At 39.1% G+C, this 22,805-nt stretch overlaps 2 protein-coding genes across 3 annotated transcripts in view; one reads left to right on the forward strand and one right to left on the reverse strand.

Annotated features, from left to right (window-relative positions):
- Ecm2 (extracellular matrix protein 2) overlaps positions 1 to 5,852 on the reverse strand; it is a 32,252-nt gene extending 26,400 nt beyond the window's left edge. For both annotated transcript variants that reach the window (XM_021179809.2, XM_029468184.2), the window contains exon 1: positions 5,667 to 5,852. The gene's annotated coding sequence lies outside the window, so the exon portion shown is untranslated. The remainder of the gene's footprint in view (positions 1 to 5,666) is intronic.
- Cenpp (centromere protein P) overlaps positions 1 to 22,805 on the forward strand; it is a 177,467-nt gene that overhangs the window by 133,134 nt on the left and 21,528 nt on the right. The gene's annotated exons all lie outside the window — the stretch shown is intronic.

Below are 22,805 nucleotides of genomic sequence, written 5' to 3' on the forward strand. Positions count from 1 at the left end.
AACTGTCTATTATTACCTTCCAACCTGTTTCATCCCAAGTAGCAAGAAATTCTGAGCATATACATGTCAGTGTGTTCAAAACAGTCTATTCAAGCCTGTTTTCACCCTATAGTTACTTAACAAATTTGCTATCCGATATTTTAACATTTTTCTCTCTTAGTTTTTTAAAACAGGTTCCATTACAGTCTAGGCTGTTCTTTCCCCTTTCTGTGTAGCTGAAGCTCTCCTTGAATTCCTCATCTTACTGCCTCTCTGCTCCAAGTACTGGGGTTACAGGTATATATATCCCATGGCAGGCTACTTTAACATTCTTAGTCAGACATCTTCTGGAAGCATTTTTATGTTCTTGTTTGTTTGTTTGTTTGTTTGTTTTTCGAGACAGGGTTTCTCTGGCTGTCCTGGAACTCATTTTGTAGACCAGGCTGGCCTCGAACTCAGAAATCCGCCTGTCTCTGCCTCCCGAGTGCTGGGATTAAAGGTGTGCGCCACCACTGCCCGGCCATTTTTATGTTCTTAATTTTATTTTTAATTTTACAAATAACATATTAGTAGTTTTTCATTTTGGTCTTTTTATGTTGGTTGACATTTATAAATTAGCTTGGTCAGGCTTATTAATCAACCTTAAAACTCTGCTATATGCCTATACAACTTCAAAATTGTCATACTTTTCACATGCTTTTATCACTAGAGAGAGGCTTTCTGTATCTCTACCAGTGCTCTAGGAAGATTTCTTTGTCTAATATTAATAAAACTACCTTCTTTTGGTACTGTGTGCTTGGCAGTTTTGGATCATTTTGCTTTTGGCCTTTTCATAGTATATTTTCCTATGCTCTTTGATTTGTAATGCAGTCTATCCATCTTTGTATTTGATAGGAACATGAAAGCTATTTCTACTTTGTTAAACCTCTTCCTGAGCAATTCAAGAGCCAGGATGGCTTTGAGTGCAGTTATTCAATTCTGGTGTAAAGGCAGATTTCATCATACACTTTAATTTTCCATATGTGTTAGATATAGTATATCAATTGATTGTCTTGAAAAGGTTATTGTTTTTCAGGCTGGCAGTATATCCCAGTGAATAAAGATATTTGCCATATGCCATCAAGCCTGACAACATACATTTGATCCCAGGAACTCCCACATAGAAGGAAAGAGCTAACCTCCCACATTTTCCTCTGACCTTCACAAGTACATCATTCCACACATGGACAAGCACAGTAAACAAATGTAAACAAAAGATTGTTGTCATTGCTTTGTATCAAAAACCACTTGAGACCACAGTTGTTTAACCTCTTCACTTATCAAGATTTGGGGGTCGATCCGCTTTTGTAAGGATCTGGCCCATGCTGTAGAGTATTTAACAGCAGTTCTGGTCTCTTTCATCAGCACCTTCCCCCAGTTAGGACAACCAAGATTATTTCCAGACATTGCCAAATGACCTGCTCCCCATCTGAGAACCCCTGACCTTAAACTCCTTCCTCTGATCCTTTCCTGCATCTCTGGATTTTTATTCAGATTTTTCTTCTCAATTCAAAAAGAATCTAAAGGTAATTCATTCTGAGCAGTTCTGTTGAAGATCAACTCTTTTTTTTATTTTTAAACTGGAAATGATTTTATACTACCTTAATTCTGAAAGTACATGTTTGCTTCATAGATTTCAGGTTAATAGTGCCTAGCATTTACTGATCCCATTCCTATCTTTTTGTTTGTATTGGTTATACTTTTGTTGTTGTTGTTGTTGTTGTTGTTGTTGTTGTTGTTTGAAACAGGGCCTAATGTATCACAGGCTGGCCTCAAGCTCATTTTATAACATAGAGGACCTTGACTTTCTCATCCTTTTGCCTACACTTCCCAAGTACAGGGATCACAGGAGTATGCCCCAATGCCTTCCTTTGTTGGTTCAATTGAGAAGTCATGACTCAATCAAACTACTTTAAAAATAGCATTCTCTTTCTAGCCACTCTGGATGTTCATCTTGGCCTTTATATGTTCTACTCTGCTATACATAAAAGGTGTGGTTCTCTTGTTTCTACTACATTTGGGATTCATGATATATTTTGAATACATACTAAATTCTGGAGGGCTCAAGACAGAAAGGTTTCTCTGTGTAGCCCTGGCTGTCCTGAAACTTACTCTGTAGACCAGGCTGGCCTGGAACTAACAGAGATCCATCTACCTCTACTTCCCAGTGTTGGAATTAAAGGCATGCACCAACCAGCTACATGCTGAACATTTTTTTCCCCAAATGTGGGTGGTTTATTGTTTTTGTGGTTGTTGTTGTTGTTGTTTTCTTCAGCCTTCAGCTCTTCCCATATGCTTTAATCCTGTTTCTCTTTTCAGAACTACAGTCATTTGTACAATAACCATTCCATTATGTCTTCCTGTCACTTTCTCTTTATGGTATTTTTTTTTTGTTCTTGAGTTGCCACATGATTCATCCTCACAATTGTAAGTGACCTGGTTTATTAATGCATTATTAAATTCATATGTTGGCCTCTTTGTTTCTTTTATTCTATTTCTTAGTTTTTGGTAAATTATTTTTGTTGTTTTCAATTCTATACCACAACTTATAATACTCTTTGAACATTTAATCATGTTTGTTTTAAAGTCTGTCTGAAGATCAGGCTTTCTGAGTCCTCTTTTTGACTGTACCTGTTATCTCTTCTTTGGAATTTTAGCCTCTTTCTTTCTTTCTTTCTTTCTTTCTTTCTTTCTTTCTTTCTTTCTTTCTCTCTTTTCTTTTCTTTTCTTTTCTTTCCTTTTCTTTTCTTTCTTCCTTTCTTTCTTTCTCTCTTTTCTTTTCTTTTCTTTTCTTTTCTTTCCTTTTCTTTTCTTTTCTTTTCTTTTCTTTTCTTTTCTTTTCTTTTCTTTCTTTCTTTCTTTCTTTCTTTCTTTCTTTCTTTCTTTCTTTCTTTCTTTCTTTCTTGTCTGATGCCCTTTGAATTCATGCCAGAAATTGAATAAAATCTCATCAAATATTTGAACCTAGGATGATGTGTTTTCTATCTAAGAATTTTCATGCTTTGAGTGTAGTGTTACAGACACTGTCAATAATGCATCTAGTGATTTGAAGCTGGACATCACTGTATCCAATTCATCACACCATGGGTCTAGTTTTGCTAATGTCACAAGCACCAGTGTCATCACCCTAACTGCTTGGCCCTCGTCTTTGTTTGTGTTTCTCCTCAGCCTTGTGAAGCTATTTTAAAACTCTGTTAACCTTTTCTGGAATCCACAGATGTTTCTAGAAGCAGAGCTATTTCAGACCTGAGACAGTCTTATTCCAAACACTGGCCCTGCTGTTTTTCTCATCTTCCTGTTCATTCTCAGCAGATGAGTAGATCTGTTTTCCTTACCAGAGGAAGTGCCTTCAGATTCCTTTTTTTCTTTGAAGAAATATATATTTCTTACTGTTTAAATGTGGTAAAAATTTGTGAATCTTAAATATCTGAAAATATCGTGCTTTGTTAAAAAGCAGAGTTATATATAGCTTCAAAATCATTCCCCTGAATACGTTTCCGATACTGATTGATTGTTTTCCTTTTGCACACTTTTTCACTTTTTCCTTGGGCTTTTGCTTTGATACAGGGTCTAGCTATATAGCCATGGCCAGCCTAGAGCTACAATGTACTAGGCTAACCTTGAACTTGTGGTGATCCTTCTGTCATTTCCTCCAAGTGTTAGGATTGCGGGTGTTAGTTACCATACCCAACTTGGTCCATTCTTGTTGTGTTATGGAGAAGTCAACTTGAATTCAATTCTCATCCCTTTGTAGGAAGGCTTTTTATTCTGCCTTCTTGTGAAAATGTTCTATTTTTTAGTATGTCTTTAACATTCATAAGTTTTGCTATGAACTAGTACTAAATTGTTGGTTTTTTCCTTCTTGAAATTCTTTAAACCCTAAAACTTATTTCTCTGATGAACTTTCTGTTAATTCTTTCCCATACTTATTCAAAGATCTCTCCACTCCTCTCCCAACACTGGGAATGAAGCCTATGACATTAGGGGTACCAAACAAGCACCATACCCCTAAGCTTCATCCCCAACCCCACTCTCTATCTCTGTTCTCTTAAGTGAGTCCCAGTTTCTGACTTACCAGGAGCTCTTCTCACTCCCCAGTGCAGCTGCATAGCCATATGTAGGGAGGTGTGTGTGTTACTAACAAGGAACTTGGGAGACAAGAAGGTGCCATGTGTAAGAGGTTTCCCCTCTTGAATCTCAGTAGTTCTTTTTGTAGCTTCATTTGCTAAAATCTCCTCCTAAACCAGTCTTTACCTGGTTTCACCAATGTGGATTTGCCCTCAAATCATCTGAACTCAGCAGCTAGCAGCCTCAGGGATGTCTTCATGTAAAGTCCACTATCAAACTTTTGTTCATGATATTTGTATGTACTCCAGTCATTTGAAAATCATTACTGTAGGTCATTGAAATTAAATTATGTTTAAACATTTCATGACCTGCTTTAGTTTCAGAAGAACTAGCCTGCACAGTGTAACGGAGCAAGCTTATTGGCACCCTGAAGTCAACTCATAACGAAGTAATGTAGGAAAGCAGGGGCAGTGACAGCAACGGAAGCGTAAGCCGAAGGGCAGGGAACACTGGATTTCTTAAGTAGGGCAGTGGGCCCTGATGGACACATAACAGATGCTCTGCGTCATGTACATACACACTGACTTGTTTGTTTTGATGTTATCTGCTCAATAGATGAGGGTCATGAAAGCTCGTGTTCTGGACCTCAGGACTCTAGGTAATCTCCAGGGGTCTCCCATGAAGGTGAAGTGTGCCATCCCTGGGCATCCTATAAGCATTCACTTGTCAAGGGATTGTGAGTGTTAGGAGACAATTCCTGCTCAGGCAGTTGACACACTCTTCCAGGACTATGATCCTGAGACTCATCTTTTAGTCTCTCTATCCCAAATGAGCTCATTTCTGTCTAATCTAGAAATCTGAGTAGGTTTGTACAGAAGTATATTGGCAGAGCTGTCTTAATTTTAACAAAATCAGGATCTAGTTTAAATAAAATTTAAGAAACGACCCTCAATTCTGATTGATATTCAGTGGTTTATACAATTTTACATTTTGTTTAATATTTAATAAGCAACTTCATAGTTATATGTCTAGATGCTCTAATTACAGTGGCATTTTCATCTAGTAATGTTTTTGCTTTTTTGACCTTTTACATTTGTTCAGATCTTGAATATCATCTATAAACTTTAATTAACTCATTTTCTCTCCACTACAATTTTTTATCACTTGTTTTAAGAAAACTTAAAGGTATGCATAATTTTGAGTATATCTGTGAACTCACAAATTATCATCCTTCATTTTACTACCGGACTTAAAATGGAAAATGCTTTTAACTGAACATGTATTTTCCTTTAGAACTTAAGGACTGAAAAAACTAAAGTTTCTAGTCAGTTGTTCCTTCTACTTGTCACATAATTCTGTCTAAACATATGACAATAGCTCATCATTCCTTAACATTTAGACTACTGGGAGATGATCATCCTGCAAAGAAACAGTCATACAAAATAAAGCATGCTTCTAACTTTTCATCTGTTAGTACAGAGCTAGTTTTCTTAAAGATTAAACATTTGCACACAAAATACCCAGATATTAAAGCCATGCCACAAACTATAGTAGAAACTTAAAATTTAAAACATGTTTACCTGGAAATCTAAACTAAGTAGCTTTGCTTGGTGTCATTTAAGTCTCCCGATGAAAGTGAAACAAAACCAGAACTTTCTTTAAAAACAAAGAAGAGAAGGGAATGTTGAAAAGTGTTAGCTGACTTCTTAGTAAAATCTAAAAGAACTGCTTCCCTTGGGATAAATGCCTTTCAGTTCTTTGTGTGGAAAATCAGCCAAAGAAGTAACTAGGGAAAATGGTTTCCAAGGGAAAAAAATTTTTTTTAATCACAGGAAAAGTGGAAAACATCAGCGGGAGTTGGGCGGGGTGGGGGTGGGGGGCCATTTCCTTTGCAGACTGAAAAGGCATTAAAAAAAAAATCTGTGACTTTCATAGGCTATTTACATAAAATATTGCACGAATATTGATGTTCACAGAAGCCAACAAACTACTGGAGATTTGTCAGGGTTATAGGGGTGGTAGTCTCATCACCTATAACCTGTATGCATCTCCAATCCTGTTTACATTGGTTTAAATTTGTCTGTATTAAGGAAACAAAAACAAGTTACATATTAATACCATTAGATTATGTAATTTCAGCAGCTGGGTGGTAGTACACGCCTATAATCACAGCACTTGGGAGGTAGAAGCACTGGGAGTTTTAAGATCATTCTGGGCTACATAAGGACTTAGATCTTGCATAGGCTACATAAGACCCTGTCTACAAAAAATTATTGATTTCATACATATGAAATACATGTATCTCTATCTCTAGCTGACCTGGAACTCATTATGTAAAACCAGGCTGTACTTGAACTCACAGAGGATCTGCCTGACTCTCTCTCCCAGTGCTAGGATTAGAAGTATGCAACATTACACCTAGGTTTTGTGTGTGTGTGTGTGTGTGTGTGTGTGTGTGTGTGTGTGTGTGTACATTTAATGTATAAGGGAGCAGCAAGCTGCCTCATTACTGGTTATTCTAGAAAATTAGTTGTGTGCTTTGGCCTCCTGTTTCTTTATCTCCCCATAAGAAAGTTAGGAATGCACCCAGCAGCACTGCTGGGTGCTTGAGTTACTCTGTGGAAGAACCAGGTGAGATGACAGCCAACTACTATCAAGACACATAGACTTGACACTTAGTAATAATAAAGACGAAGACTTAGCATACTTGCAGATGATGATAAATCACAAGTGACTTATGTGGTGAATGATACTTGCCTCTACATATCAAATTTTGAAACAAGAAAATTGTGAATAAATGCCTTTACATTTTTGAAAAGAATTTATTTTTTCAATCAAAAAGTCATTACAAAAAGAAAAAGAAAGCAATTCAACTGACTAATCGAACAAAAAAAAAAGCACTAGATTAGAAGTTCATAGACTACAAAATGCTAGTGGTTGGTGAAAGGCAGGTAGCAGTTTTCAACATCAATAATGGTCAAGAAATATTCATTAAAATGTATACTATCATTCCTAGTGTGAAACAAACAAAGCATGGAGGTAGAGTGTGAACGTTATTATTATTCTCAAAAATAATTCCAAATAATTCTGACATACTTAGCAATCATCAGTCACAGCCTGATTTGGAACATGCTGTTTTGTTGGAGGGAAACTGTGTTCGTGGCATTCTGTGTGTGGCAAACAGAAATGGTTCTGTTGAGGACAGCTAGCTAATAAGGAGCAGTACTGTCTGCCCACAAGTTACCTCAAGAAACCGATTATAGGAACACCTTTTTGTACAGAGATGTGCCTTCAGGGTAGTACTGTGAAGCACTCTAACTATGGACTTCATTTAAAAAATGTAACCCAATTGTATATTTAGAACAATGGATTACAAAGCTCTAAAATAATCCTATTAAGATTGGCATGTGAAGTTGTCTCAGATATACCAAGAGGAAAAAGGAAATATATTCAAAACAATATATGCATTATCTTTTGGGGTGTGTGTGTGTGTAATTGTAATTTGGCATCTTTCCAAAGTGCAGATTAGGAGGGATAAACAAAAACTGTTAATAATATTTATCTCTGGGTGATGAAATTACAGAGACAATTTCTCTAAGTAATTCATCATTTTCACAGTGTTTTGTACTTTTTTATAACTAGATGAGGAAAGAATAACTGTAAAAGATTATAAGCAAAAAACTTACTTTTAACAGAGATTGTGTGTGTGTGTGTGTGTTACCTGCATGTATGTTATTTACCATGTGCATTCAGTGCCCAGAGAAGCCAGAAGAGGACATCATATCCCCTAGAACTGTAGTTACAGACAGTTGTAAGCCACTCTTAAGAGTGCTAGGAAATAGAACCCTGGTCCTCTGCAAGAACAGCTCGTGCTCTTAATGACTGAGACATCTTTGTGGATCCTTTCACAAAAGTAACTCCTTAGTGGGATAAAGGGGTAATAGTAACTATCACTGTGAGATAAACATGGTTGGAAAACAATTAAGATTCCTGAGGTCACAGCTTTACAAGTTCTGTGGTTGAATGGATGAGCTCTTTTTCAGAAACGATTTTAACCACACTAGTACATGGAAAATGGTAGTTACAGTTTTTCCTTCTCTCTTATTCTTTTGGGTATAATTATATCCTAAAACTTGGCTACCATAGTGCTCTGAGGAGTATAGTATTTGCACCAAAGACCAATAGTACCAAAGAATTTGCAAAGACTGAGCAGCACCCATGCTAGGAGGGAGCCTTTAGACCTTTCTTTGACTTAGACTGCTCATTGTTTATTGTCAACACAACCTGCAGTCACCTGGAAATAGTGGACCTTGATTGAAGAATTGGTATTGTAAGATTGGTCTGTGGGCACGTCTTTAGGGAATTGTCTTTGATTGGTGACTACTGTGAGGGGGCGCAGCCGACTGTGGGTACTGCCATCCCTGGGTGGGTGATCCTGGACTGTATAAGAAAGCTTGCTAGAAAGCAAGTCAGTAAGTAGTTTTTCTACATGGTTTCTACCTCTGCTCATGCTAGAATTCCTGTCCTGATTCTCTCAGTGGTGGATTATATCCTAGACATTCAGTGAAATAAACCTCCCTCCCTAAGTTACTTTTGATCTTAATGTTTATAACAGCAACAGAAAGCAAAATAGAACAGAAATTAGTACCAGAAGAGGGGTGCTGGTATGATAGGCCTGGCCATGTTATTTGGAGGGGGTGCAGGGTGAAAATTGAAAAGATTTTGGAACTGAAATCTAGAAAAGCTATTAAGTGCTGAGAGCTTAATGAGCTGTTCTTGGGAGCTTGAAAGACAGTGCAGAGAGAAATGCTGACAATGGAGGCTCGTTGTGAAGTTTCAGAGGAAAGAAAAGAATCTTTTAGGGATGTTCATATGATACAGTTCAAGAATCTGTGGTTACTGTTTAACTAGAGCTGAAATTTTGATTAACAAGAAATGAATACTCCTGAAGTGTAAAGCCTTCTGTGCTTTACTAGGCAACAGATTGCCGGTTAGCTGAGGCTGAAACGTAGCTATGGTTTATAAGAGAAAAGCACCATCGAGGTTAAAGCTTCTGGAAAGTGTTTCCTTAGGGTCAAAATACACAATCCATGATCCAGTGGGAAGCCAAGACTCTACACCAAACATTGCAGCATAATTTGGCAAATAATGTTTAAGGGTTTCGCACATGATACTGGTTTTGAAAGTAAGTCTGGCATGAAAGGGTCATGGAGAGAAGCTGAAGCTTGACGCTGGATGGCAGGGTCACTGGAGTCCCCAAAGGGAGACCAAAAGAGAAAGGCCAATGGTGAAAGCACATTCTCAGTTTTGCAGTGAAGATTCCAGAAAATTGGGGATGCCAGGGCTGTGAGATCTACCAAGGACAGCAGCATGTGTAGAATGGAGCTGTTCTGGGCCTACAAGATAAGCTATGTGTGCTGTGGGATAGCAAAGCTAGAGAAGGAAGTGGATGTACCCAAACCCTTTGCAGCCAGAACATCATGAGTGACTCCCAGATGTCTGACAGAGAGCTACAGGATTTAGTCTACATTGATAGACTTTGGTTTTCCTCATGTGTAATTATTTTTATTCCCTAATTCTTGGAGTAAGGAAGTTTGTCTTTTTTCCAGAAGCCCACAGTTAAAGTTAAGAGTGAGACTTTTCAAGTTGTACATTATTTTATATTATAGTATTAATATCAGATCTTGATGACAAACAAAAGATAAGGATTAAGGTGATGTGTTTGGGTACAAGTTGACAGGGAGTGGAGTCTACTTGTTAGATTCAGCTATCAACTTGATAAAGCCCAGAGTTATTGGAGGAAGTCCTGAATATATTGTCCTGTAGAAGTGTCTTTATGGCATTTTCTGTTGTTGTTGTTGCTGTGTTTCTAGAGGAAACCCTTATTAACTTAGAAGGTGAACATGGTATATTGTTTACTGACAGGAAGGAAATTACAAATCTTGATGCTTTGTAGATATATGAGTAGATATGAAGGCTGGTATATCTAAAAATAACCAAAACTTTATTGAGAACTTTATAGATTGTTATTTTATTCATAATTACTTCTTATACTTTCTGAATATTTATTTATATTTCTACTCAGAAAAATACGGCTATTTGTTTTACACACACACAATAAAACAAAACAGAAAGAGCTCCTTAAATAATAACCGGGTTCTCATCCTAACTTTTCCACCAATCCCTTTAACTCCTAACTTAATATTTTTATAGTACTATTTGATAACAAGGCAGCATACTCTATATTTTCTCCCTCTCAACTCCTCCCTTTTCCCCTCCTACTCTCACATTCTGGTTTTCATCATATCCTTTCCCTTCCTTCCTTCCTTCCTTCTTTCCTTCCTTCCTTCCTAATTAACTACATCATTTTTCTCCATTCCTTTTCCTTCCTCCAATTGCTTCATGCCCCTGCCTTCAAATTCCTGGCAACCTCTTCTATGTTATTGTTCGTGTGTGTGTGTGTGTGTGTGTGCATGCAAGCGTGCATGTGTGTGCAGTTGTGCAGTATGAGTGTGCAGGTGTATGTGTGTGAGATCTGATTCTCAACATTCTTTAATCACCTATAATTATTTGTGTACTGTGGAGACCACATTGGCTTTCTGGAGGTTTCCCTCATCCACATTAGAATGTCTATTGGTGTTGTCCTTCTTCAGATTGTATTTGGGCAAACATATTTGTAGAGAAATTTTAATCTAGCAACAAGGCTGCTCTGGCAAGGGATCACATCCAAAGACCTTCTTTGTCTCTGTGATCTGACTGGAATGACACACCTTTAATCCTTCTGGTAGAATACAGACATGCTCTTAGTACACACCTTTAATCACAGACAATGCAGGAGAACTTAATTTGTAGAAGGAAGCAGCCATATTTGAAAGTGGCATCTAATTGAGGGGCAGACAAAGTAACAAATCAGAGAAATATTTGATAAAATGAGCAGAGAACAGATAGCCCAACTCTCAGAAGAACAGACAAGAACAAGAGGCACAGAGTGAGGAGTGAATGGCCGTTCAGTAAGTGCAGTTCAGCTGTGGTCAGTCAATGCTGTGCAGTTCAGCTGAGTTCAGTTCAGTGCAGTTCTATGCAGTTCTGTCAGTGGAATTCAGAGGCAGTTTTACCAAGCACAGCAGTTCAGTGAGAAGCTGAGAGGAGTTTGGATCAGTCAGCTTGGAAAGGAGTTTTGAACCAGAACAGCGTAGTTGAACCAGCCAGCCAGAGTTTAGCAAGAACTAAAAAGGATGAGCTTAAGTAAGCCTCCAAGACAACAATTATATCCAGCAAATAAAAATTGCTTTTATGCATGTTGGTGAGATGTTGGGGGTGTAACCTCTGACATTTTAAGAGACACAATCTGACAGCAAACTCCTGGTTCTTTGAATATTAAAGTTTTCCTGTCCCTTCTTCCACCAAGACCCCAGAACCTTGGGTGTAGGAATTGTATTGTACTACTACAAGCCTGTACTCCACAACTCTGCATTTTGATTAGTTGTAATTTTCTATAATGACTTCCGTCTATTGAAGAGAGAAGGAAACTCCCCTCTGCACATGTGAGGAGGACACATATCTATGAGAATAAGGACAAATATTTAGAATGTAGTTAGGTTTTGCAGGGTTAGTAAGGTGGCAGTTGTGGATTCTCCTTCTATGTTCACAGCTTTACTAGTCCTAAAATAGTTGGCTAGATTCCCTGGACCAAATAGAGTCCTCTCTTCTTGAGCATCTCTTAGGTCCAATTAGACTGCTGTTGGTGACTACTAAAGTATGTGTGCCATGACTGCATGCACTTTCAGGGATGTCATTGCTAATCATTGTGGCTCCTAGGTGTCATAGCTGGGTAGGACTACTGGTTGCTTCCCTCCTTTGGAAAGTTGCATAGCTCCTTCTAGAACCATGAAAGTTTCATCTCCAAGGAAAAGGCTTTCAGACCAGTTCCAGGTCACAGGCTCTGGGTAGACTCTGGGTTCAAACTGCATTGTATCTTCAGCAATGGGGACTTCCCTTCTACCTTTTGGGGGCAACAAATAGCAGTAATAGAATAGAAACCTGTAATGTTTTAGGACTCTTGGATGACCCTGACCAACAGCTCATACCTGTGTTGGGATTTTTGTTAGATGATCTGTTACTCTTGCAAACAACATTGTCAGCCCAGATGGGAATTTATTGAGAGGGAATTTATATTTATAGCAACTTATATATATTATAGTATCTTAGGAAGTTAATAATATTATTACTTAAGACTTTTCCACGCATTCTTAATGTTATTTTACCGTCTTCTGAATTTATTTCCCTCCTCCCAAATGATCCCTTTTTGCTTTCCTGATTTCTGCAGTTATTCAAAGTCACATATGTACTCATCTTGAGATTGGGAGTTAGAAATCTTGATGAGAGAGAACATGCAATATGTGTCTTTCTGAATCTGGGCTACTTCACTCAGTATGATCTTTTCTAAGTCCATCCATTTAGGGATGACAAATTCAGCAGTATGGCATCATACAGAATCAACTTACACAATCAATAGTTTTTCTATGCAACAATAACAAGCATCCAAAGAGATATTTACAAAAGCCTCAAAGAAAATAAAATATCTAGGAGTAAGCCTAACTGGGGAGGGGTGAAGGATGTTTACAATGAAAACTTTTAATCTCTAAAGAAAGGTAAAGGCATCCCATGCTCATGGATTGGTGGGATTAGTATTGTAAAGATGACCATTTTGTGGACACTTTGCCCCTTCTTAGAATTGGGAACAAAACACCCATGGAAGGAGTTACAGAGACAAAGTTTGGAGCTGAGACAAAAGGATGGACCATCTAGATAGAGACTGCCATATCCAGGGATCCATCCCATAATCAGCTTCCAAACGCTGACACCAGTGCATACACTAGCAAGATTTTGCTGAAATGACCCAGATATAGCTGTCTCTTGTGAGACTATGCTGGGGCCTAGCAAACACAGAAGTAGTTGCTCACAGTCAGCTATTGGATGAATCACAGGGCCTCCAATGGAAGAGCTAGAGAAAATACCCAAGGAGCTAAAGGGATCTGCAACCCTATAGGTGGAACAACAATATGAACTAACCAATACCCCCCGGAGCTTGTGTCTCTAACTGCACATGTATCAGAAGATGGCCTAGTGAGCCATCAGTGGAAAGAGAGGCCCATTGGTCGTGCAAACTTTATATGCCTCAGTACAGGGGAACGCCAGGACCAAGAAGTGGGAGTGGGGGGAAAGGTATGGGGGACTTTTGGGATAGCACTGGAAATGTAAATGAAGAAAATACCTAATATAAATAAATAAATAAATAAATAAATAAATAAGACCATTTCACTAAAAGCCATTTACAAAGTCAATGCAATGCAAATCAAACTCTGCATCTTCTTCACAAAAACAGAAAAAGTATCCTAAAGCTCATGTGCTCAGATCCACTCTTAGCTTCATTACTTGTTCTCCTTCATGTTTATTAAACAGAAACAAGAAGCCTAGGGAGACCGCCAGTCAGTAAAGTATGTGCTTTGCCAGATCCCTAAACACCCCCCCACACACACACACATTCACACACAAAAGAACAACAAAGGAAACTACGTTTGCTGCTTGTAGTTTAATTTCCTTCCTTTTTAGCCATATTAGGCCCTTTTCTTTTTTCTTTTCTTTTCTTACTTTTTTCTTGCTAGAAGAGTACATTTACAGTAAAAGTATAATTTATGTTGTGCAACATTTTAAATTTTCTACATTTATTCATTCATTCATTCATTCATTTATTTTGGTTTTCTGAGACAAGGTCTTATACAGCCAGACTGACTTCAGACTCACTGTTACCAAAGCTTAGGAACATAGACACACCCCACTTTTAAAGAAACCCAGCCAGGCATAGTGGTGTACCCTTTAATCGCAGCACTCCGGAGGCAGAAGCAGACAGATCTCTGTGAGTTTGTGGCCAGACTGGTCTATGTAGTAAGTCTGAGGACAGTCAAAGCTACAAAGAGAGACTGTATCTGGAAAATAAATAGATAAAGTACCTGAGAATACACATTTTCTGTAAGCTCACTGGCAGAATCAGGTACTTGCCTGATCCTTGTCAAAGCACAGGACAGATGGAGACCCAGATGGGAGCAACAAAAGGAACAACATATGCAAGAACCTCCTGGACACTAGCCTGCTCTTTCCTAAGCAGTGAACACATGACTTCAATAAATTCTAAGCCATGTTATATACATTATTGTTCTCCGTTTTGAAATGGAACAAAACTAAGGTGTCACAGAAGCAAACTGAGGAAACTGAATGAGGTTAAACTACTTAATGCGGTTAAATGACAACAGCCTCAAGCTATTCTGATTCATGTTTCTTACAACATTCAAGGCCGTATCACCCATCAGGGTTTCCTTCCTGAGCAGCTATTGGAGGGCATGTGAACAGGCAGCCGCTCTTATCATTACTGGGTCTCCATATCACAGAACTTCTTAAATGCTAATGAAAGCCCACTTCTCACTGCCAGGACAGAGATGTGACGACAGCTGCAGTCAGGACCTGAGTCAAACCTAAGCCCAGCTACATACTAAATCTAGATGAGCTGCATGTGCTTTCTGGCACTCAGATGACTGATCTTTGATGCAGGACCATCAGAGACTTCTTAGGTTGTTTCTCTCAGGATTTATAGGGTGTGGTGTTCTTGCCTTGGAAAACAGGCAGCTCAAAGCATTCAGAATTGTTATTTTCCCTGTAATTTTCCTCCTGTAATCCTGAAACCCATGCTTAGTGAGGCCTGGTGAGAGAGTTCCACATATGGTAGTTTGAGCATTGTTGGGAATGGGGATTCTTTTCCACTGATACACTGTCTGAAGGAGATGGCTATAAACCAGGGTGAGCACAATATTTACAAAGGTATGTAATGAAAAAGGAAGACTTTGGCAACTAATGTAACCGCATCACTCCCGGGGAGGATAAAGAGACGTTCACTTGAGATTTAATAAATCAAACATAGTGTGTTTGTCCACAGCTTCATTTTTTCCCATTACTGCTGGGTGATGTCATCATCTTCATTTCCCCTAGAATCTCTTTGTGTCCAGGGAAAGAAAAGACTAATGTTAACTGAAGTTATTATCATGTAACCTTCTTTTATGGTCAATTTTAGTTTAGTTAATTTTGCCACCTGTGTAGATTTATCTGTGTCTGTCTGTGTTTCTGTATGTTGTCTGTATGAGGGTTTGTGCACATGAGTGAAGCAGAGGCCAGAGGCATCAGATCCCTGGAGCTAAAGTCAGAAGCAGTTGTATGCACCTGATGTGGAAGCTGAGAATCAAACTTGGGTCCTCTGCAAGAGCAATATGAGCTTTTAATCTCCAAGCCATCTATCTCTTCAGTCCTTACTTATATTTTCCTTTTCTCCTTGGTGTTAGTGGTCAAATCCATTGCCTTATGTATGTTAAGCAAAAGTAGTACCAATAAACTATTCCTCTTACTCTAGGAGGTTTTCAATTAGTTTCTCAAATTAAGTTCTGGATTTTCTTTTTCCAGCACTAGAGATCAAACCCTATGCCTTCCTCTTGCAAGACAAGTCCAAAAGCCATGTGTTTTTAAATAAAACTCCTAGTGCCAGTATGGCATACCTCCTTATGCATTATTGGTCAGGCAGAACCCAGAGGTCCTCAAAACAATCTAGGCTCGTGCCGAAACTCTTAGTTGCTCACCAGAACCAGAGGGTAAGACCCTGTTGTTGAAGACGAGACATTTTGTTGCCAAGACCAAATCAAGCTGAAAAGGAACTGGAGGCATCCTTCCCTAAACTACTTTTCATAGTGCTGGAAAGTGCTGTGCAGACCTAGAGGAGAAAAAGCATTAATTTGTCTTACCCATGTGTGAACCCCAGGCAGGATGTGCCCTCTAGTGTAACAATGCCATGACTATTACGGGGGTAACTGTACTGGCTGGTTTTGTGTGTCAACTTGATACAGGCTGGAGTTATCACAGAGAAAGGAGCTTCAGTTGGAGAAGTGCCTCCATGAGATCTAGCTGTGGGCATTTTCTCAATTAGTGACCAAGCGGGGAGGGCTTCTTGTGAGTGGTACCATCTCTGGGCTGGTAGTCTCAGGCTCTATAAGAAAGCCAGCTGAGCAAGCCAGGGGAAGCAAGCCAGCAAGAATCATCCCTCCATGGCCTCTGCATTAGCTCCTGCTTCCTGACCTGCTTGCATTCCAGTCCTGACTTCCTTGGTGATGAACAGCAGTACGGAAGTGTAAGCCGAATAAACCCTTTCCTCCCCAACTTGCTTCTTGGTCATGATGTTTTGTCCAGGAATAGAAACCCTGACTAAGACAGTAACCAACCACTTTATGATTGGATTTAAGGCCTACTCCACAGAAGGAATTCATGCCCGGTACTATAAACTTGGTCAACTCCCACATCTGCAGAGATCAGAGGAAACCTGCTACTATTGTTAAATGGTCACAGCATCAGAATACCTTCTAAATGGTAATGTTTATGCTTATAGATTGGTGCTGCTTTAAGCTTTAGTCAGAGGAGCTTCTGTTTGTAGTGGGTAGCAGTTAATACAGGCACTGTACTGAGAATAAGTGCCTATTTAATATGCACCCTTTAACAAGACATTTACATCACCCACCTGCCAAAGCTCAGGGAACATTGGAAAAGATGAATGCAAAAATCTAAAAAAATTTCCAAATCATACAAACTAAAATTTAGTATTGCTGAGAAGTATATCTAAAACAATGATCACAGCACTACTGAGATAGTATTAAAATTGTAGTACTTCACAATCCACTGCTCACCTGTACCTGCATTTCTCTGCTGAAGTAAAGAGTTTTAACATCACTATTCACAGAGCAAAATCTATCTTGTTCAAAGCAAATAAGTGGAGCTGAGGCTTATCACCAAAACCTGTAACAATGCAAAGTCTCTACAGTTCTTGGTAAGTTAATATATCTAGTAAAGTGTTAGGGCAATGACTGCCTCTAACAACTCAATTATGTTAGGATTTAGCCCAACAAGAGAGTTCATCCTTAGGATGCCCAGCATCCTTGATTCAGTCCCCAGAACCTCAAAACAAACCCCAGTGTCTGTAGTTGTCAGAGAGTGACAGTGTTGAACAATATTCAACCCAGATTATTCTCCTTCAAAAATTCCATTCTTCAGGTGTTCAGTGTCCTTGCTCTGCTGTGTCTTAATTGCGTAATATATTTTGCTTCCTCTTCACCATCATCCCCCTCCTCCTCCTGCTGTTGTTGTGGGGTGGGGATGCTGGTGGTGCTGGTGATGGATAAGGACAAGGACAATGACAATGACAACCACACGATTATGGGAATAGAGATTCAAATACAAGAGGAAAACAGCAGAATCATATGTCAGGCTTTGGAGATAACATTGAAACTTAAGTGCTGTACCCAAAAGTTGCAGGGGAAGAAGGGAACTGGATCTGCCTTTTTTAAATGGCCACAGTGATCCTACTATGCTTTTTGAAGCAAATGGAAGGAGCCAATCTAGAAGCAGAGCACCACTAAAAATCTTGTGACAGTCAGGCAGTGATGGTGCATACCTTTAGTCACAGCACTTGGGAGGCAGACAGAGGCAGATGGATCTCTTGAGTTCAAGGCCAGCCTGGTTTACAGAATAAGTTCTAGGACAGCCAGGGCTATCTAGAGAGACCCTGTCTCAAAACACCAAAAAAAAAAAAAAAAAAAAATTATCTTATCCAAGAAAGATTTCTTTACCAAGATTGGGGAGTTGAGTATATAAACTTAGTAAAATGTAAGATTTACTCAGGAATATGAAGCTTAGCTCTTGGGCATACTCCAACTACATTGCAGGATAGTTATTTCCTAAGGCAACCTCGGGCTACCACAGTAAGTTGTGCAGATCGTGTGATGGCTAGGAATAAAGCCACAGAGTTGAATGAAATCCTAGACTGCTGTGAATAATAAAGCAGAGAGGCAACGTTTATTACAAATTAGGGGAACAAAGGATTTTAAAACTTTACAAACTAAGCAGTTTCATGCATTGTTGACAGAAATGTAAAATGATAGACTTTATTTAAGTCACTTTATCAGGCTACTAAATGCTGATCCATTCTGCTTCTAGGGAGCTATCCTACAGACAGTTATGCACAGATAGACATCAATCTCTTATGTGGATATTTGTTGTAAAGTATTAAGAACTCAAAAGTACACGTAACCCAGGTGATGGTTGAAATTGTTACCCTCTAGAATGTGTTAGAGGAACCACAGAGTAAGAAAAGAAGCTGGGGCTGGAGAGATGGCTCAGTAGTTAAGAGCACTGACTATACTTCCAGAGGTCCTGAGTTCAATTCCCAGCAACCATATGGTGGCTCACAGCCATCACATGACCTCTTCGGGTGTATCTGAAGACAGCAACAGTGTACTCATATGAATAAAATAAATAAATCTTAAAATAAAAACAAAAACAAGAAAAGAAGCACCAGGAATGGTCTTCGCATTTAGATAACAGCTATACTGACAGAATCTGTCTGATGCAACTGTTTTGGAATTTTGGAGTCTACTAAGGACTTCCAATGTCCCAGAGGAAGGCTAGGGTAGTAAATTGTGGTTAATTTGGTCCATTTCAGCTCTTAGCACAGTAGCTGCTACCCAGTCCCAAACCTAGCTCCATCTCAGATATCTGTAACATGTCCCTGGGATAAACCAGTGTTCTACTGTATATATCTGGGGTTTGTTATCTGACTGCTGCTTCTGATCATAGAGGTTCAGAGGCAGGATCCATTGCCTATCTTAGGGTTTCTATTGTTGCAGTGAAACACCATGACCAAAAAGCAAGTTGGGAAGGAAAGGGTGTATTCAGCTTACACTTCCTCACTGTAGTTCATCATTGAAGGAAGCCAGAACAGGAACTCAAAACCGGTCAGAAACCTGGAAGGCAGGAGCTGATACAGACACTGTGAAGCAGTGCTGCTTACTGGCTTGCTCCCCATGGTTTACTCAGCCTGCTTTCTTATAGAAGTATTACCTACAGTGGGCTGGAGCCTTCCCCTTCAATCACTAAATAAAGTTAACATAAAACTCTCTAGCACAATGCCCCTCCCTACCATTTGCAAGCCCTTTCTTTTCCTGCTGAAGCCATACTCATATGCTCCTTTTTGTTGTTGTTCTTCATGTGAGAGCTAAAGACTAAAGACTGGGCCATTAACAAGTTACTGCAGACACTAGGGAGATGGTTCAGTGTCTGATGTGCTTACTATGCAAGAATGAGGACGTAAGTTCAAATTCCCAGCACCAGTGTAAAAGAGCAGTGCGCATCTGTAACTCCAGCATTGGGGACTAGGAGGGAATGGAGAATCGCTAGAGTTCGCTGGCCAGCCAGTCTAGCTAAAGTAGTGAGCTCTGTGTTCAGTGAGAACCTAATCTCAAAAGAAAAGATGGAGAATGATAAAGACAGCTGGAGTTGGCCTCTGATCTACACAAGCATACACAGCTGCAAGCTCATCTGTACACAGATGTGGACATATACCATACACAGCATATATGTATTTATCCACAAATAATTTTTTCAAATAAATCTAACTGCAATTATAAGCAGGGTTAAGAAAAATAAATGAAAGAGAAAAATATCCATGGTACACTTATGCATAGAAGGAATATTATAATGAAATCCCTTACATTCTGTATAGTCACTGTATGATAATTTTTAAGTAACCCAATATATAGGAAAAGTAGAAACTGACAGCACATGTTCCAAGAAAGGTGCTAGCTAGTGCTGAGTATAACTGAAAAGACATTAAGTTTGCACTTCAGACTGATCTTTGGCACAATGAGAAAATAAATAAGAAAAATAAAGCATTTTTTAAATTGTAATTAACCCTAGAGGAAGGGAGAAGTGCTGATTTCTATCCTTAGCAAACACAGTATTAAGGGTCTTGAAGGATACTACAAAGCAGGCCAACCTGCAGCATAGAAGTCACAGGAGAGAAAAAAGAAGCAGAAGGAGTATTTGAAGACATAATAACTAAAACCTCCCCAAAATTTATGCACATAAATATAAACATGCCTTGGGCTACGTAGCCAGTTCCATGTAAAAGACAGTAAAAAAATGTCAAATTTCTTGGAAAAAAGACTTTGGACAACTATGAAGGATGTTCAAGTAATTGAAGTAAGATGTGAGAGAGGGCAAGCTCTTAGACGTAACATAGAAAGTAGACGAGAGCCAGCCTGGCTACACAGTGAGACCCCATCTCAAAAGTGCAAGTATGCAAAAGCTCTAGAACTTGACCACAGTCGAACAACAAGTAAAATGGATACTAATTGTTTATCCCTAGTCTTTATAGAAAAATTAACTATTTCCTTCCCATTCCAAACCCATCCTTGTTGCTAAGAGAATTGGCTCCAATTCTCTTTGTTCAAAAATAGCAGAAACTATCTTCCAATAAGCCCAAGGAGTACATTAAGAGGGCACAGCAGAGGAATACTGAAAAAGAACTGCAGAAACTCTTTAGGGTCTGGGAATGGGAATGGGAGCCTTTCACGTCTACATGGTCTGCAGATTCTCAATCCCACTTTCTTTAGGGTCTTGTGTTGTCTTATCCCTACACTCTCTGTAACATTGTTTCATTCTCTTTCACAAATGCTGTCTTCTGCAGAACAGCTTTTGCTGTGTTGGCAGATAGATACTGCTGAGTAGTTGGTGATACTGGGTTTTATGAAGTTAACTATAAATTCAGCAAAAGACTGTCCGGGTAAACTGTTGCCTTTGTGATGAAGGGGAAAGTTGGAATATGCTTCACTGTTCAACCTAGAACCAGCTTTACTCCTATTAGCCTGTCACTGTGGGGACTTGATTATTCTCTCTTTACCTGGTACATTTATTTATGTCAGTGTCTTAGGTAGGGTTCTATGACTGTAAAAAGATAGTATGACCAAGGCAACTGTTATAAAGGCAAACATTTAATTGGGGCTGGCTTACAGGTTTAGAGATTCAGTCCATTATCATCAAGCCAGGAAGCATGTCAGTATGCAGGTAGACATGGGGCTGAAGAATGAGCAGAGAATTTTGCATCTTGATCTGACTGCAGCCAGGAGAAACTGACTGCACTGGGCCAAGCTGCAAAGCCCACCCCCACAGTGATGCACTTCCTCCAACAAGACCACACCTCCTAATAGTGCCACTTCCCATGATGCTGAGCATATTCAAACCACCACAACCAGTATCTGGAACTGATTACAAGGACCTTCTACCGTTTTAAGTTCTCTAGCATGAGAATTTGGCTTTAATTATATGCAAGTGTTTTTGTTTTTTATTTTGTTGACACAGGGTTTCTGTATAGCTCTGGCTACCCTGGAACTCAGATATCTGCCTGCCTCTCCCTCCCAAGTGCTGAAATTGAAGTGTGTACCACCAATCCAGCTATATACAAGCTTTAAAGAGCAGAGTTTGATTTTATTCATGGCAGTCTTTTTTTTCTTTCTTTCTAAAATTATAGAGAGGTGCTTTTTCTTTCTTTTCTTTGGAGGGTAGTTTAAAAGCATTAGTTATAGCATATTTACTCTGTTTTCATTAGTTAATAGTTGGTTTTGCATTTAAACTGACTAATTTCAAGCAGGCTTTAGTGAAACAAACAATATTTTCACTATGAAATCACCAGCATATGAGCTGCAGGAGCTGTGCCATCATCTGTTTATGATGGTATGCCATTTGGTGTCTATAATTCAGAACAGAAGTGAATTTAAATGTTTACTTGCTGAAAATAGCTTCTTTCCTCCAGGAGAGGAGCATTAGCAATGGCTGAGCACTAAGCTGTGACCAGAAGCTGTCCTGCACCTGGTGCCTTCTTACTTCGTCATCTTGACCCCCTCACAAGCCCTGTGATGGTTTCATGCTGGGTGAGATGTGAATCAGAGACTGAGCACATCATTGTAGCTGCTTCTACTTCAAACTGTCTCAGGACCTATGCTTGCCCCCCACCACCACCAGAATCAGCCCCACCCACTTTATGAGGTGCCATTCAGATGTTTACCATCTGTGTTGATTTTATTTTGTCTGAGCAAGGCCCTGGTAGCATGTAACCTGTACCCATGGGCACACACAGAGGCCAGAGGAAGCTGGCCCTCCTCTATCACTCTCTGCCATAATCCTTTGAAACAAAGTCTTTCCCTAAGTCTAGAGATGATGATTTTTGGGTCCGCTGGCCACAGTGAGACCCCTGTCTCTTCCCCACATGGCAATGGAGTTAGAGGCACTGGAGAGACAATAGCCAACTGTCAGGTGGAAACACACCACACTCAGGTCTGCATGCATGTAAGCCTTGGCTACTTATGCCCTTCACTACTGAGCCACCTCTCTAGCCCTCTCCTCATGTTCTTTATCAATTTAACTAAACTCCTTTCAACTTGATTTCCTTTAGCCTTTTCATTTGTAAGTCAATTACATTCATGAATTTCACAATTTTAACAAAAATTCCATAGGAAAAAATGGCACCACCAGAAAGGAACATACAAAAGAACTTTTTATTACTTGAAAAAATAAGCCTCTATTAAGTGAAAACTATGAACAATCTGGATAAAGTTACAAATAAAAAGTTGTCAAAGTGAATTATAATAAACAGAAAATCTTTAGGAAAGTGATATTTTCTTTTTACAAAATTAGAGGAACAAATTGATATCTGTATATATTTTTTTAAATATTTATTTATTATACGTAATTACACTGTAGCTGTCTTCAGACACTCCAGAAGAGGGCATCAGATTTCATCA

The sequence above is a fragment of the Mus caroli genome, unplaced genomic scaffold (genome assembly GCF_978045245.1).
Source record: "Mus caroli unplaced genomic scaffold, Mus_caroli_1 scaffold_15, whole genome shotgun sequence".
Taxonomy (NCBI): domain Eukaryota; kingdom Metazoa; phylum Chordata; class Mammalia; order Rodentia; family Muridae; genus Mus; species Mus caroli.